Genomic DNA, 16,386 nt, shown 5'->3' on the forward strand with positions numbered 1-16,386 from the left:
ACTGCAGAACCTTCTAATTCTTGTAAGTGCATCGAGTCTGTAGTACATAACTGAGTCTGCTCCTTGTTTCTGGTACCACATCTCTCCTCAGAAACAGTTATATATTATGTAGTAAGAAATAAACTGGGCAAAGAAGAAAGAAAGAAAGAAAGAAAGAAACAAAGAAGCAAAGAAAGAAAGGAAGAAAGAAAGAAATTGAGCAAAGAAGAAAAAGGGAAAAAATGAGTAAGAGAGAGTAGCTCAGTTCTGTAGAATGCCGGGGAGAAAAAGCCCCTCATGCTGTTAGACATGGGTAGACTAGAGAAAGCTACTCTGGAAAACTTGGAAACTATGATTTTCTATTATTTACTCAGCCTCTTTAGACTCTATCCTCAAAAGAAATGTATCTTTGAACTCAAATTTAATATTTGATCAAACCAAACAACTGAAAATGTTAATTAAAAGCAAAGCCAAAACCAACAATAGCCTAAATATTAAGGAAAATTCCTTTTGCAAATTAAATTCACTTAGTAATAAATTCATTCTTAAAGTTACATGGTTTCTTTTTTTATTAAGGTTTTGCAAGCTTTTAGTTTACGCAGATCCTATTATTGATGGAATTAAGTTTTCCTGAGAATTCTATCTTATTTTAAGCTTAAGAATACACATCACTGCAATAGAGACATAGCCTAAATCTCATGTAAAAACCTTCCCTGGGGTATGATAAAAACCAGGCCTACACAAGACACAGCACCAAATTATCATTGGAACTAATCCTTCAGAGTAAAGGGTGGGGGCTCTCTAACTTATCTTACCTTGGTTAGTGGTCAGTAAGTATACTGAGGGTCACATAGTGATGATAACACTAGTTAATAAAGAAATGCAAAGCTGGGCGTGGTGGCACACACGCTTGTATAATCTCAGTACTTAGTAGGCTGAGACAGGAAGATCGAAGGTTTGTGGCCAGCCTCAGCTACTTAGTAAGGCATTCTGCAACCTAGTGAAACCCTGTTTCAAAATAAAGAATAAAAGGTCAGGCGTGGTGGCACACGCTTGTAATCCCCGCGCTTGGGAGGCGGAGACAGGAGGATCGTGCTGGTTCAGAGCCAGCCTCGCTGGCTTAACTCTGTTTCCACATAAAAATGTTAAAAAATAGGTCTGGGAGTGTAGCCTTGAGATAGAAAGGTTTCCAGGAACCCCAGTGCCACCAAAAAAAAAAAAAAAAAAAAAAAAAAAAGAATAAAAATTGGGCAGGGAGTGTGCTTGTTGATAGCCTCTGTGTTCAAATCCCAGTACTGCAAAAAAAAAAAAATGCACATTTATACACATTTATACACATAAGTATCTAAGCAATTTTATTTTCCAAGGCAAAATAATTCTGGTAAAACTGGCCTCCTGTTTTTCAGCTCCTTTTCCTTCAAAATTTCTCCTCCTTATGGGTTGCTCCTGCAACACTGCTAATGACAATCATTTGAATTAAAAACCTGTAACAGCTGAGCCTGGTGGTACATGCGTATAATCCCAGTACTTGGGAGGCTGAGCTAGGAGGATCACAGGTTGGAGACCAGCTTCAGAAATAAGTTGCCTTCAGCAACTTAGTGAGACCCTGTTTCATACTAAAAAATAAAATGGGGCTGTGGGCATAACTCAGAAGTAGAATAACTCTGGGTTCAATCCCCAGCTCCCCCCACCCACCCACACAAACTCTGTACAAAAATTATGGAGGAGATCAAAGAAACATTTGACCTAGACTGCAAAGCTTCTCAGATGGCCCATAACATGGAGAGGAGCCAGATTTTATCAGTCTTCTCCAATGGATTGGACCCCTAAAAAATGGTAACTCTCCACTAGAAAAGGGCATGAATGTCATGGCTTGAGTAGCAACTTCAGGATCTTTACCCCAAACAGATGCGGGGCCTGGAATTTTCTGCTTATTCCATGGAGGAAATAATCAAGAGTTACCATTGTATCTACCCATGTAAACATTTTTTGTGTTAACACTCTGGTGTGATTCTCGTTAGCAATCTAATACTTTTGTAAATTTTTGAAAAAATAAGAGTCCAGATGATAGTAAAAGATTATAAAGTGTCTGTAGCATTTGGAGAGGGGATGGAGGTGAAGGGGATTATAGGGTGCTGGATACCAAGGAGAGAGATAATACCATTGATGGGGGAAAAGAGAGGTGGGAAACTAACATTCACAAAAGAATAGTTATGTTCCAGGCAGGCCTTTGGTTAGATACTTGGCATATGTGACGTGGAAGATGGAGAATTTTTTAGTTTATGTGTAGACATCTGACCTCCCCGAGGCTTGCTCATTTCTACAGGGTGCCTGGTCTGGCATGCCTAACCCAGTCGGGGGGAGGAACTCCGGAAGTTCCTCTTTGGTCTCATGCAGGTCTCCAGCATGGTAGCTGCAGACAGCTGTTCTAACAGGCAGCCCAGTGCTCCAAAAGCAGAGACTGTATCGCCTTCGATGACTCTGTCTCAGAAGTCACATGGTGTCATTTCTATTACACTCTGTGTGTTAAGGCAGTCACAAAGGCCACTAAGATACAGATGAAGGGAACATAGACTCATTTTTACTGGAAAAAACGTCAAAGAATATTTAGACATGTTTTTTATTTTTTAATTAATTAATTTTTTTGTGGAACTAGGGATGGAACCCAGGGGCTTTCTACTTCTCGGCCATACTCGCAGACCTATTTTCATATTTTATTTGGAAACAGGGTCTCACTAAGTTGCTGGGAGCCTCACTCAGTAGCTAAGGCTGGCTTCGAACCTGTGCGATCCTCCTGTCTTCACCTCCTAAGCGCAGGGATTACAAGTGTGCGCCACCAGCCTGGCTTGCACATGTTTATTTTAAACTATTAGAGTGAGAGAAAGGAAAAAGAAAGGAAGAGTTTAAGAACTGTTGTCCTTTGGCCCCAAATGGCTGGCAATTACAGCCACAAACCTGATGAAGACAAACAAATCCGGGCACAGACAAGTTTCAAGTTAGTCAAACTTTCTGTTCCCCAAGAAAGATTTGTTTTTTGTCCTACACTTACTGAGAGAAGGAGAGAAGGTGGAAAAGAGAGGAATAACCAAATATTTCATTAAAAAAGCTAAGGTCTAAAGTATGGTCAGCACCCTGTGGCCTACAACTCAAACTTGGCCTGTTGCCTATTTGTGAATGGGTCATAAGCTAAGAATGATTTTTCAGTTTTAAAGAGAAGAATCCAGGCATAGTGACACAAGCCTGTAATTCCAGTACTTGGGAGGGGGAGATAGGAGGATTTCAGGTTTGAGGCTAGCCTACTGAGGCTGACAGCAACTTAGCAAGACCCTGTTTCCACATAAAGTAGGGTTCGAGGGTAGTTTAGAGGTAGAATATCCCTGGGTTTAATCCTTAGCACCACAAAAGGGAGAGAGGGAGAGAGGGAGAGGGAGAGGGAGAGGGAGAGGGAGAGGGAGAGAGAGGGAGAGAGAGAGAGAGAAAGGGAGGAGGAGGAGGAGGAGGAGGAGGAGGAGGAGGAGGAGGAGAAAATGAAGGAGAAAAAAGTATTTACTAACTGGCCCTTTACAGCCAAGGGTTATTGACTCCTTTTCTAGAGTACTTTCAGATGTGTTTTATTTATTTATTTGCAGGTCTGGGGATGGAACCCAGGGGCATTAGACCTCTGACCTACACCTCCTGCCCTGTTTTTTATTCTTTATTTTGAAATAGGGTCTAAGTTGCTGAGGGCCTCACTAAGTGTCCGTGAACCACGATCTTCAGGCCTCAGCCTCCCAAATGCTGGGTTTTACAAGTGTGCACCACCACGCCCAGCCAGATGTATTTTTAGATGAAAAAGCCAGCCGGGCGTGGTGGCGCACGCTTGTAATTCCAGCATTCGGGAGGATGAGACTGGAGGAGCACGGTTCGTGGACAGCCTCAGCTACTTAGTGAGGCCCTCTGCAAATCAGTGAGACCTGGTTTCAAAATAAAGAATAAAAAAAAAAAAAAAATAGGGCAGGGGTGTAGCTCGGAGGCCAAATGCCCCTGGGTTCCATCCCCAAATCCACAAAAAAGAAAAGAAAAGGCCATACATAGTTCTTATTCTTAAGGAATCATCAAAAATCTTGTAACTCTTGCAAGATGCTCATGATATTGCCCCAAATCATCTTCTCAGCCTGTGCCACTATCCCCGCATCGAGTCCCTGGATTCCTCTATAACATCTTCATTAGACCTGGTCTTTCTTGAGAGTCCATGACCTTCCAAGTGCCTGTGACTTTTCTTACACTACTCTTAAATCCAGAAATGCCTGATTCCTTTATTCTTGCCACACTGAAACATGCATATTCCTCATATTCTGTGCTGTTCCCCCAGTTGAAACCAGTCAGTGTTCTGCATTCACAGAACACGGGGCTGTACCCAGATCTATAAAGCACCTGGTTTATTCTGTTTACAGTTATTGATATACATGTGTTTCCTCAAATAGAAAAAAAACTCTTTGTGGGCATGAGTTTCTTAGTCATCCTGATAACTAATGAATGAATACATAAATAATTGTTTTAAAATGACTGAAAGTTGAGTAGTAGCACACCTGTAAATCCCGGCTACTTGGGAGGCAGAGGCAGGAGGATCCTGAGTTTGAGGTCAGCCTGGGCAACAAATGGGAGACTCTGTCTCAAAAAAAATAATTAATTAATTAAAATTGAATAGATGATCCCAGATCCTTTTCATTTTTCCTGAAAACACACCCTTCCCCCAGAGCTCATACAGAGGCACAGCTCTAGTGTGCATTTCTTCCTGTCCTTGCTCTTCTGGCTTTTCCATTCGCAGAGTCCCTAGATTCTGGAAGAAATCAGCCTACATTCCTCCTAGCAACTGTATGGCCTATTTTGTTAAATCATTCAGCACTTCAGAATTCCGTCCATCCCCCAACATGACTTTCCACTCAGCCCCACCAAGCACATGGGTTTTGTCATCTTTGGTCTCTCCCGACAGCTTCAGTGCAAAACACACCTGTACACCGACAAGGCCACCACTGCAGTTCTTACCTCTTCTTACATTATAAAAAATCCTACCATCTATCTATCATCGTCATCTATCATCTATCTGGCCTGACATTTCATCAAAACCATCTTTAGACATCCAAATGACCATGACTTTTGAGGAATGAAAATACATCATTTTTACCACTTACATAGAAAAGCATACACATTATTCTGAGAGGTACAGAAGGGAAGAAAGATGGACCTTGGGCCCAGAAGTCATTTCAAGAACCTGTATACTTTTGGGATATGACGTTTGTTTGGTGGTTGTTTTTTCTGATTTTCTGGGAGTGGTGGAGGACCTTTCTACTTCTTGGAACCTTGTTTGTAGTCTGACTTGACTACTGAAGGATGCCTAACAGTGGGGAAGAGCTGTTACGATTCCCTTTAACAAGACAGTCAACAAGGCAGGAAGTCATAAAGCAGAATTGGGAGTTTAAGAAATATATAGTCAATACCCCCATAAATGATCTCCACAGGATTCATGAAATACCTTTTAGAGAGTACTAAAAGTACTGGTAGTTAAAAATACATGCATATAGCAATTATTTATTTATTTTTTTCAGTACTGGGGATGGAGCCCAGGGATATTCTACCTCAGAGCTACTCCCCGAGCTCTATTTTGTATTCCTTATTTTGAGACAGGGTCTCATTTAGTTGCAAAGGGCCTCACTAAGTAACTGAGGCTGTCCATGAACTGTGATCCTCCTGTCTCAGCCTCCCAAATGCTGGGATTATAAGCGTGCACCACCACGCCCGGCCATATAGCAATTATTGTTAATATTCCCCTAAGGCAAATAAAGTCCCAGGGTTAATTTAGAAAATGCCCATATATGTAGTAGATAAGGTCACAGTTAAGTTCAAAGTTTAATGAACCAGACAGTGGTTACTAAGTGAACACAAAATAAGAGGTACTAAGTTAAATTATGTCCCACTGTCCTATATAGACTTGAAAACTTGATGGGTTAAAAAATCAATTAGGAAGCCTGAGAAGAAGGATCCCAACTTCCAGGTCAGCCTGGCAACTTAGCTAGACAGAAAGAGAGAGGGGGGAGGGGGGAGGAAGAAAGAGTTGAGGATGTAGTTCTGTGGTAAAGTGCACCTGGATTCGATCCCTACTTGCCAAAACAAAGTCATTAGGATGTATACTTTGAAATAAAACTATTTAATAGAGACAACAGTTCTCTAAGAACACACTACGATCACATAGGGTATTGATTAGGACTTAAAGAATGTACCTCTCTGGAGCTGTAATGTCCAGTTATTTTAATGGTAGAATAGAGTAGATATGAGCCTTGCTGGTTTTGAGAAGATCAAAGAAACAATCAAGTGCTATATTTCTTCTATCTTCCTTATGTAAACTATGCCTCTGGATAACTAAATAGTTGTGAGGGAGATTTTCTCATCATAGAATAATTCTAGTAAGGTAAGTAAGTAGATAGGCCCTGTTCTTAGGTTACCTCCCAGACCTCTTTGAAATACTACCTTGAGCCCCATTACGGGATCGATACATTTCCCTTATAATCCATATCAGGACTACTGACTAATAAATGAAAACTCACACATACCCACCACAGAATACCACTGTTTATATGTATTATAATTAATGCTAATAATTAGAATATGGGATGTATTTATAACTCATACTGAGTAATTTATATAAAGTATTTGCTTTAATGTTACTTTAATAAAACTTATTTTCCATTTTATTTTTAAAATTTTATTTACTTATTTTTGGTGGTATTGGGGTTTGAACCCAGGGGCATTCTACCTCTGAACCACACTCCTATCCCTATTTCATTTCATATTTTGAAACAAGATCTCACTAATCGCAGAGGGCCTAAATTACTGAGGTTGACAGTGAACTTGCAATCTTGATCCTCTTGTTTCTGCTTCCAAAATGATGGGATTAATTAATTAAGCCACCACACTGGCTTAATTTCCCATTTAATTAATTAATGTTGTGGTACTGCCCACCTGGCTTGATTTTCTACTATTTATTTATTTTTGTGGTACTGGGGATCGAACTCAAGGGTGTTCTACCTCTGAGCTATACCCCTAGACTTATTTTGAAACAGGGCCTCAACAAGTTGCTGAGGCTGGCCATGAGCCTATGATCCTCTTGTCTCAGCCTCCCACGTACTGGGATTACAAGCATGCACCACCACACTCAACTTTAACTTTCCATCTTAAATACTGGTACTGCTTGCAAAGTCAAGATGGGAGAATTACAGGTTCAAGGATAGCCTTAACAAGTAAAGAGACTCTCATCAACCTAGCAAGACCTTGTTTCAAACAAAACAAAATAAAAACAAAAACAGGGCTGGGGGTATAGCTCAGAAGTAGAATGCCCCTGGGTTTATTCCCAGTACTAAAAGAAAAACAACACTGAGTTTTGCTGGTTCTAACATTTTTTTTTTAAATAGAAGTATGCTCTATCAATGTACTTACATTCCAATATAAGTACTCTGAGCTAAATCAATTTACTGAAAACACTATTAACTTTCTTTTTCCCAAACTCTTTATTATTCCTACTAACTGTGTACCCTTTTGACCCAAATCTCTCCATTTCTTCCCTCATTATACACAGAAGTCCCTGGTAACCACCATTTCACTTTCTGTACATGTGAAATCATGCAGTTTTTCTTTCTGTGGCTTAAGCCAACATATTAAGCATAGCTTTTAGGTTCATGCATATTATTGCAAATGACAGAATGTTTTTTCCTTTAAAATGATCAATTACAATAATTATTCTAACAATTTTTTTTTGTGATACTGGGGATGGAACCCAGGGACATTTTACCTCCAAGCTACACCCCCAGGCCTATTTATTATTCTTTAATGGGGTCTCACTAAGTTGCACAGGGCCTAAGTAGCTGAGGCTGTCCATGAACCTCAATCCTCCTGTCTCAACTTCCCAAATGCTGGGATCACAAGTGTGCCACCAGACGCAGATTGCAATTTTTAAATTTTTTGTTTCTACTTATGATTTTTCTTACCTTTCATTGCCTATGTATCAATATGACATAACTGTTCTTAGTAATGTTAACTCTTAGTAATTGGTTGTGCTTATATATAAACCATTACTGCTAATCTAAATATTTAACTGAATGCCATAATTAGCATATTAGCATACTGCAAAGGTAAAAAATATAATAAAAAATTGCTGTGGGTCAAAAGAAACTATGGTTTTGTATTTTATTATTACTACAATGGGTACTGGGAATTGAACCCAGGGGTAATCTTTCTCCCAGCGACACCCTCAGTACTATTTTATTTACTTTTTATTTTGAAACAGGGTCTCAATAATTTGTCCTCTAACCTGTATTCCTCCTGTCTCAGCCTCCAAAGTACTGGGGTTACAGGAGTTTGTCACATTTTGCATTTTACTGAGCACAGAAATGTTCTTGAATGCCTCTATGATAAAACATGTCACATTACAATAGGTTTGAAACCTGATCCAAATCACTTATTTCCAGAAAGTTGATCAGATAATAAGAAACTGGGCATAGTGGTGCACTCTTGTAATCCCAGTACTTGGAAGGCTGAGAAAGGAAGACTGCTGGTTCCAGGGCAGTCTCAGGAAATTATGAGACTCTCATTAACCTAATGAGACCCTGCTTCAAATGAAAACAAAACAGGGCTGGGGGTGTAGTTCAGAGGTAGAATGCCCCCGAGTTCCATCTCCAGTGCCCCAAACAAAAACCCAAGCCCCCTTAGCTAGCACATTCACAATCAACATTGTTTTACCTTCATGATTCCAGGCAAGAGACACGAGAGAATTATTACACACCTCTAAGTACTACAAACTTTTATCTTTGTAGTTCTTTTACCACCTCTTTTGCCAGGTCTCCAAAGTGAAGTAGGCCACTAATGCTCTTTTCACCTGTCCACATTCTAACTCTAAAACACTTCATGTAATATCCTTTCTTTGCTTTCCCTTGGGGCAGTGACCTAGCTGTACAATAATTTTGCTTTCCTGATGGTGCCTAACAGTGGAATCTGCCAAAAATAATTAACTTCATTAGACAATCATATAATTTTAATTGAATAAATTTTTTTTTTTTGGTACTGAGGATTGAACCCCAGGCATTCTACCTCCAAATGACACAGCCCTTTTTAAACAGGGTTTTACTAAGCTGCTGAGGCTGGCCTCAAACTTGCAATCCTCCCATCTCAGCCTCCCTAGTACTGGGACTACAAGTATGTGCCACCAAACCCAGCTAATTTTCCTATCTTTGATTATTTATCCAGCTATTAGTGGTACAAATGGCTTCTCAGGTTTCATAACACTGGACATAATTCTCCTTTCAGGTATTAACAGTTATGGTCAGTTTATTATTTGTGTTTGACTGAACCCAGAGCCTTTCTATCTCAGAACTACACCCCAGCCCTGTTTTGTCTTTATTTGGGAAAAGGATCTTGCTAGGTTGATGAGAGTATTACTACTTGAGACAGTTCTCCAACGGTGATCTTCCTGCTTCAGCCTCCCAAGTACTGGGATTACATGCATGCACCACCACACTCAGTGGTCAATTCATTTTTAAGATGACTGTTCCACTTGGTTCTTTCAGAAATTACAAATGGGATTACTTAGGAGAGAGTAATAATACCTCACTTGTCAAGTTTCCTTACCATGGAGGTGGTGGTGTATAATGAGCAATAGGGAGAATTTGTAGGTATGAAATGTCCCATAAAAAGTGAAGTCTACTCCACAAGACAAAATGTCTTCAGACCCATGTTAGTCTCTCAAGCCTACTTGCCAAAACATAATTTTACTTTAAAATAGGTTATAAATTATATATACTGGTTATATATGTTTAACATTCAGGACTCTTAGGGTATGAAGCAAAACTGTTCCCCAAGAATCTCTTCCACATGGTACAACTTGTATACCATAACATGTTATCTATTTCCAATTGAGGATGGCATTTATTAAAATGTCATCACCATAACCCATCTTTCCTTTGGCTCAGTACTTGAGAAGGGCACTCAAAATACTGCTTTATTCCTTCAGTCAATGTCTTTCTGCAACTACAAATTACTTAAATGCTTGACAGTAGACCTTTAACAAAAAGTTAATTGCACCAAGTAAATGTCAATAATACTAACTGGAGAGCTGTATTTTTGATAAGGCAAATTCCTCTTGTAGGAAACTGTCAACAATGAAAATGTTCAGTTAATAGTTTTCATCACCATGTACAAAATTGTTAAAAACGCTCCTTTTTTAAAACGAGATCAGGGCAGAAATAGAGTCATGGGAGTAAAAACAAGTCAGCTGGTGGCAGTATTTTCTCTTGTAACCTGGCAAATGAGAAGGTGAAAGACTATTCACAGTCCTTCCCCCGATGAGAAGGCTCCAGCCAGGTATCAGATTAAGGCTAGCCTCAGGGCTAACCCAAACTCAATCAAGGCGCATTTATTAAAATGACTTTTGAATTACAAAAGCACAAAACTTCTACAGGAGGCAACCTTGGTTCAGTTGCTTCAAAAAATTATAGGAATTGTGTCTACACTATTCAAAACTATTTTGGACAAATCAAATAACTTTTTAAAGTACTAAAATTTGCCATCTAATTTTCTCAGTGAAAATAAAAATTTAAATATACTGGCTTTCCCCACAGACTTGAGTATTTTAAAATGGTAATTTCACTAGTTATCTAAATTACATTCTCTCTAAAAAAAAAAACAACTGCATTTTCCTACTTGGAATAGAAGCCTCTCACGAATCAATCTGGATGTTATTAGATTTGAGACTCTTAAGTTCTTAGAAGCCCAATTTCAACTCCATCCTTTACTGCCATACTAAATGCAATGGCGTGTAAGTACCACATGAAAGTGGCAGGCCAAAAATTCCGGAAAACCCACCATAGCATGATTTATTTGATCCTCCAATGTTAAACTAAAAAGAATTAAAAAAAAAAACCACTCAAGAGCACACTGCAGAAATCATTTATTTTTTGCCTTATACATGACAAAACCAAATAGTGCATTCAAGTATAAATTCAATTTCATTGAAGAAGTTGCAAAGTTTAAGTATCTGTTCTAAACCACCTCCGGTTAACATTAAAACATAAAAAAAAACCCCAGAAACTCTTTACATTTACCGAGAATAATTAAGAAGAAAAACAAAACAAAACAAAACGGGACCTGGAATGTTAAGGCGGGCGCCCCGTCCCGCGGGCGATGGGCTCTACGGCCCAGGCAAGTTCTCGGCCGGCGGCTCCTCCCGGCGGCGGCCGCTCAGCCCGCGGCTTCCCCGCCGCGCCGCCTCCGGGTGGAAAGTTGGCGCCCGCAGGTCCTCCCCGCGCCCCGGCCCCGGCAACAAAGGGGCCCCGGCCATTGTCCTCGCGGCGCTGCACATCACCAGCACTAGCAAGGCAGTAGCTTGCGCAGTTATCTCCACAGCGGGCAATGTCACAACCCGACCAACAGCACAAACTACTACCTCAGCCAGGGCCATGGTGTCGGGCTCCGCTCCGCCTTCCTCCTCCGCCGCCGCCGCCGGCTCGTCCTCGCCCTCCCGCCCGGCGCCCCGGCCGGCTCTGCGCCGCGGGCCGCGCCCTCCCGCCGCGGGCCGGTCCCCGGCGCCGCCCAGCGCAGGACGCGGCGGCGGGAGCGCGGCCGGCGCCGCCCGGCCCCACCGGCCCGGCCCGCCCGCGCCCGGAACCCGCGGCTGCCGCTGCGGCGCCGCGACGGACCCGCCGAGGCGCAGCCCGGAAGTCCCGGCGCCCCCGGGAAGCCCGCGCGGCCGTGGAGGGCCGAGCCGCAGGCGCACGCGGGCCCGCCGCGCCGCAGCCCGGCACGCGCGGACACACGACCCGGCTCGCGCTCCGCCGCTCCAGTGCGCCCGGACGAACCATAGAGATCCCTTAAGGAGGCTGGCGCGCGCGCCCACCACGTGACCGCCCGCCCGCCAGGCCGCCCACCGCGCCGCCATCTTACATCCGGGACCCAGCCGGCGCCCCCGGCCACCTCCCCGGCGAGTCGACGCGCCGCCGGGAACCAGCCCCCTGGAGGGGGCCCCCGACTCCACGTCAGCGGAGCGCCGCGGCCGCGCGGCCGGGCCCCCAGCCCCTCGGCCGGGCGGAGCGGAGCCCCTCGGTTCCCGCGTCCCTGCCCGCAGATAAGATGGCGGCGCCCACCACCGCCCGAGTGGACACGTTGTACTCTGGCCAGCGCTGAAAGTTTCCGGCACCTCCTTTCCCAGCCGGCGAGGACGTGGCCCCGCGCGCTCCCCCCCGCGGCCGCCGCGCCGCATTCCGCCGAAAACAGGCGGGAAAGAGGCTCCCCCCCCGCTGCTCCAGTGCGCATGCGCCTGGGTCTTGGGGGATTTTTTTTGTCCCCCCCCCCCCACTTTTAGGCCAAGTTTGATCGAAGGCCGACTGCCTTAGAGCCTCATCTGCTGTTGGCCAGATAATTTTTTTGTTTTTGTAGTTAGAAGTTTTGTAAGAAGTTAAATTATCTTAAAGTTACTACGGCCTGCCAGATAAAAGTACAGGATGTCAAGTTAAAATGGAAATTCTGATAAGTATTTTTTTGGCCTATATGCCCCATGAACTAAAAAGTGATGTATACCTGAAACTCCAATTTATCTGACATACTCTGTCCCCACCAGGGGCGCTTTACCACTGAGCTACATCCCTCCCCCCCCTCCCCCTTTGAGACAGGGTCTGGCTAAGTTGCAGGGGAGCTTCAAACTTGGAATCCTCCTGCCTCAGTCTCCAGGTAGTTGGTGTGCACCACCATCGGGGCTGAATTGTCCTTTATTTAAATTTACTAAATCTGGCAATCCAAAGCTCCTGGAAGTGCAGATCTTGTAACAGAAGGAATGGAGGAAAATAAAGTGTTTGACTCAACTTGGGACTTTGTCTTTTCCTGGCAGCTAGACGGCTACGGTCCGATGCAAAATTTGGCAAGAATGCATCTGGGACATCAATGTATATAATTCCTGTTTTTGAAAAAAGCCCGTTACCCCCCTTCAAGCCAGCCAGCACAATATAATTTTGGACAATGGATTCTGTGGCCAGGAGTCTCTTGTAATTTTTTTTTTTAATGGTACTAGGGATTGCCCCCCCCCCCAGGGGGGGTCCACCTTGAGCTATAACTCCAGCCCTTTTTAAAATTTTGAAACGGTCTCGTTCTGTTATTGAGGATCTGACTCAGTCACTGAAGGATAACTTGCGGAGGCTGGCCTCTAAATAGCACTTATTCTTTATATGGTGTATAGGTGAGAAAACCCAAACAATTTCTTGAAATATAGGATTTCAAAGAAAAAGCAACCTACCTGATATGCTTCATCATAACATTTGTACGTGCATACTCAAAAAATAGAATAAATTTGTATATATGCCGAATGACATCCCAATTTTATGCTATTTTAAAGCAACTACTAAAGATACTTGGGCCTCTTTCCAGTTAAGATTATTTATATATTTGTTTATGCAGGTATGTATAACACACTTGCAATTAAATGCTTTACTTGACAGCATACATTCGACCATTACAATAATGTTTACTGGAAAGTCTAGAAAATTCATACCACCCTGTGTGGATAGGCAATGACTAGGCCGCTGTGACACGACTCCTACTGCTAATGCACCGCACGGTGGATCATATTATCTGGCACCATAGCAAATTCATTTGTCATAATGGCATAGATTCTTAAGTGGCTATTTGAACAGTTGCTTGGTCTAAGATATACAGATTTGCTAGAGCAATAAAGTTTCCAACTACATTTAGACAAGTTATTATGCTTTGTCACTTCCTTTCCACAGTTAACTTGTTTTGGACAGTGCAGACAGACATCAGTATACTTTTTGTCACCATCTACTTTATTTTTCTCCACACATTCCACCCAGAATCTAAGCATCCTTTTCAGAATCACCCTCTGCTAATCCTTTATCACCACCTGAGCAGGAAAACTGGAACAGCTTCTCAGCTTCCCATAGTTTAAATTTTCTATACTCCATTTTGCTTAAAACTGCAAATCTATCATCCTTAATTTCACAATTTTTTTTTCAGTACTTAGGATTGAACCCAGGTATATTCTACCTCCAAGCTACACCCTCAGGCCTAATTTTAATTCTTTTATTTTGAAACAGGGTCTAAGTTGCGGAGGGCCTCACTAAGTAACTGAGGCTGGCCTGAAAATTGTAATCCTTTTGTCTCAACCTCCCAAGCACTGGGATTACAAGTGTGCGCCACCACGCCCGGCCTTAATTTCACAATTTAATATTAAAAATAATCACACAAATTGGGCATTGTGATACACGCCTGTAATCCTGAGACAGAATTTGGAAAGGGGGGCGACAGGTTCAAGGACAGCCTCAGCAACGGAGTGAGACTCTCAAACACCTAGCAAAATTCTTTCCTTTTTTGCAGTACTCGAGATTAAACTCAGGGCATTATACCTCTGAGCTACACCCCCTGCCCTATTTTTTATTCTTTATTTTGAAACAGAGTCTCACTAAGTTGTGGAGGGCCTAAGTAGCTGAGGCTGTCTGCGAACCATTATCCTCCGGTCTCAGCCTACCAAATGCTGGGATTACAAGCGTGTGCTACCACGCCCGGCTACCCCTGGCCATTTATAATAATTATTTAGAGACTGGGTCTAAGTTGCCCAGGCTGGCTTTGAACTCCTCCTGCCTCAAGCTCCAGAGTAGCTGGGATTACTGGTATACCCAATTGTGCCCAATTTAACACAGCCTCTTGAAAAAACCAGATAAAGATATTTTAAGACTGTTGAGTGTAGTGGCACACTCCTATAATCCAAATACTTGGAAAAACTGAGACAGGAGGATTGCAGGTTGCAGGACAGCCTCAGCAACATAGCAAGACCCTGTTTCAAAATATAAAAGGGGCTGGAAGTGGAGCTTAGTGGTAGAACATCCCTGAGTTCAATCCCAAGAAAAGAGATTTTAAACAGATAAGATATACACTGGCACTATGTTGTACACTTGTAATCCCAGTGTGTGGAAGAGAGGCTGAGACAGGATCGCAAGATTACGGTCATCCTCAGCAATTTAGCAAAAACCTCAGCAATTTAGCAAGACATAGTTTCAAAATAAAAAGGGCCGGGGGGTGTAGCTCAGAAGTTGAATGTCCCTGGGTTTAATCCCCAGTACCCAAAACAAAACAAAAAGCCCCAAACAGATTACAATATTTTAAACTTGGACAATAATAAAAACTCAATGCAGTTCATATTAAGGTCACAGTTCACAGTTATTAGACAAATCTTTTTTTCCCCAGTATTTGAAGTTCTGACATTTCAAGTGTATTTGTCCCAAATGCCCATTCACAAAAATGGGCATTTGTGTCCCAAAAGTATTTTAAATTTACTTTAGTACGTTTAGGTTTTAATGGAGTTGTGTAGAATTTTTATAAAACATGAAACAAGTATACTGCAGCAGAAAAACCTAGTTTTGCTGAGCAGGGTGACACACATCTGTAATCCCATTACTTGGGAGGCCAAGTCAGTAGGATTGTAGGTTCAAGGCCAGCCTGGGCAATTTAGCAAGACCCTGTTTCAAAATTAAAGGAAAGAAAAAATAAAGGCTGTGATTTTAGCTCAGTGGTAGAGTGCCTCTAGGTACAGTCCCTATCCTCAGTAACACACACACACACACACACACACACACACACACACACACACACACACACACGGCTTGTAGGTAGGGCATGGTGGCACAGACTTATAATTTTAGTATTTGGGAGGCTGAGTCAGGAGGATCTTAGGTTTGAAGACACCCTCAGCAATGTAGCCATATCCTCAGTAACCAAGCAAGACCCTGCTTCAAATAAAATAATGAGGGCTGGGCTGGGTGTGTAGCTCATAGGTAAATGCCCCTGGGTTCGATACCCAGTACAAAAAAAAAACAAGGGCAGTTTATCTAGATGTGAATTGTATAACTCTAGGAGGTGACTCCTAAACTCTGACTTCCTCTTCTGTAAAATAAAAATACTAAAGCTGGGCATGGTGGCGCACGCTTGTAATCCCAGCATTTGGGAGGCTGAGACTGGAGGATCACGGTTCGTGGTCAGCCTCAGCTACTTAGTGAAGCTCTCTGGAACTTAGTGAGACCTTGTTTCAAAATAAATAATAAAAAATAGGGCAGGGGGTGTAGCTAGGAGGTCAAATGCCTCTGGGTTCCATCTCCAGACCTGCCAAATAAATAAATAAATAAATGAATAAATAAATAAATAAATAAATCTAAAAATACTAACTTCCCTGTAAGACTGCTGTGTGGATTAAAAGGAGTGATATAGTTCTGCCCTGCACAAACTAGGTACTCCAGAAATGGTGACAAATTAGGAATTAGAAAAATTTCTATAACCATGTATAACTGTAGTACCTACTTAGAAATAAAATTTTCTGTATCATATTTC

This window comes from Muscardinus avellanarius (genome assembly GCF_963383645.1).
Source record: "Muscardinus avellanarius genome assembly, chromosome: 11".
Taxonomy (NCBI): domain Eukaryota; kingdom Metazoa; phylum Chordata; class Mammalia; order Rodentia; family Gliridae; genus Muscardinus; species Muscardinus avellanarius.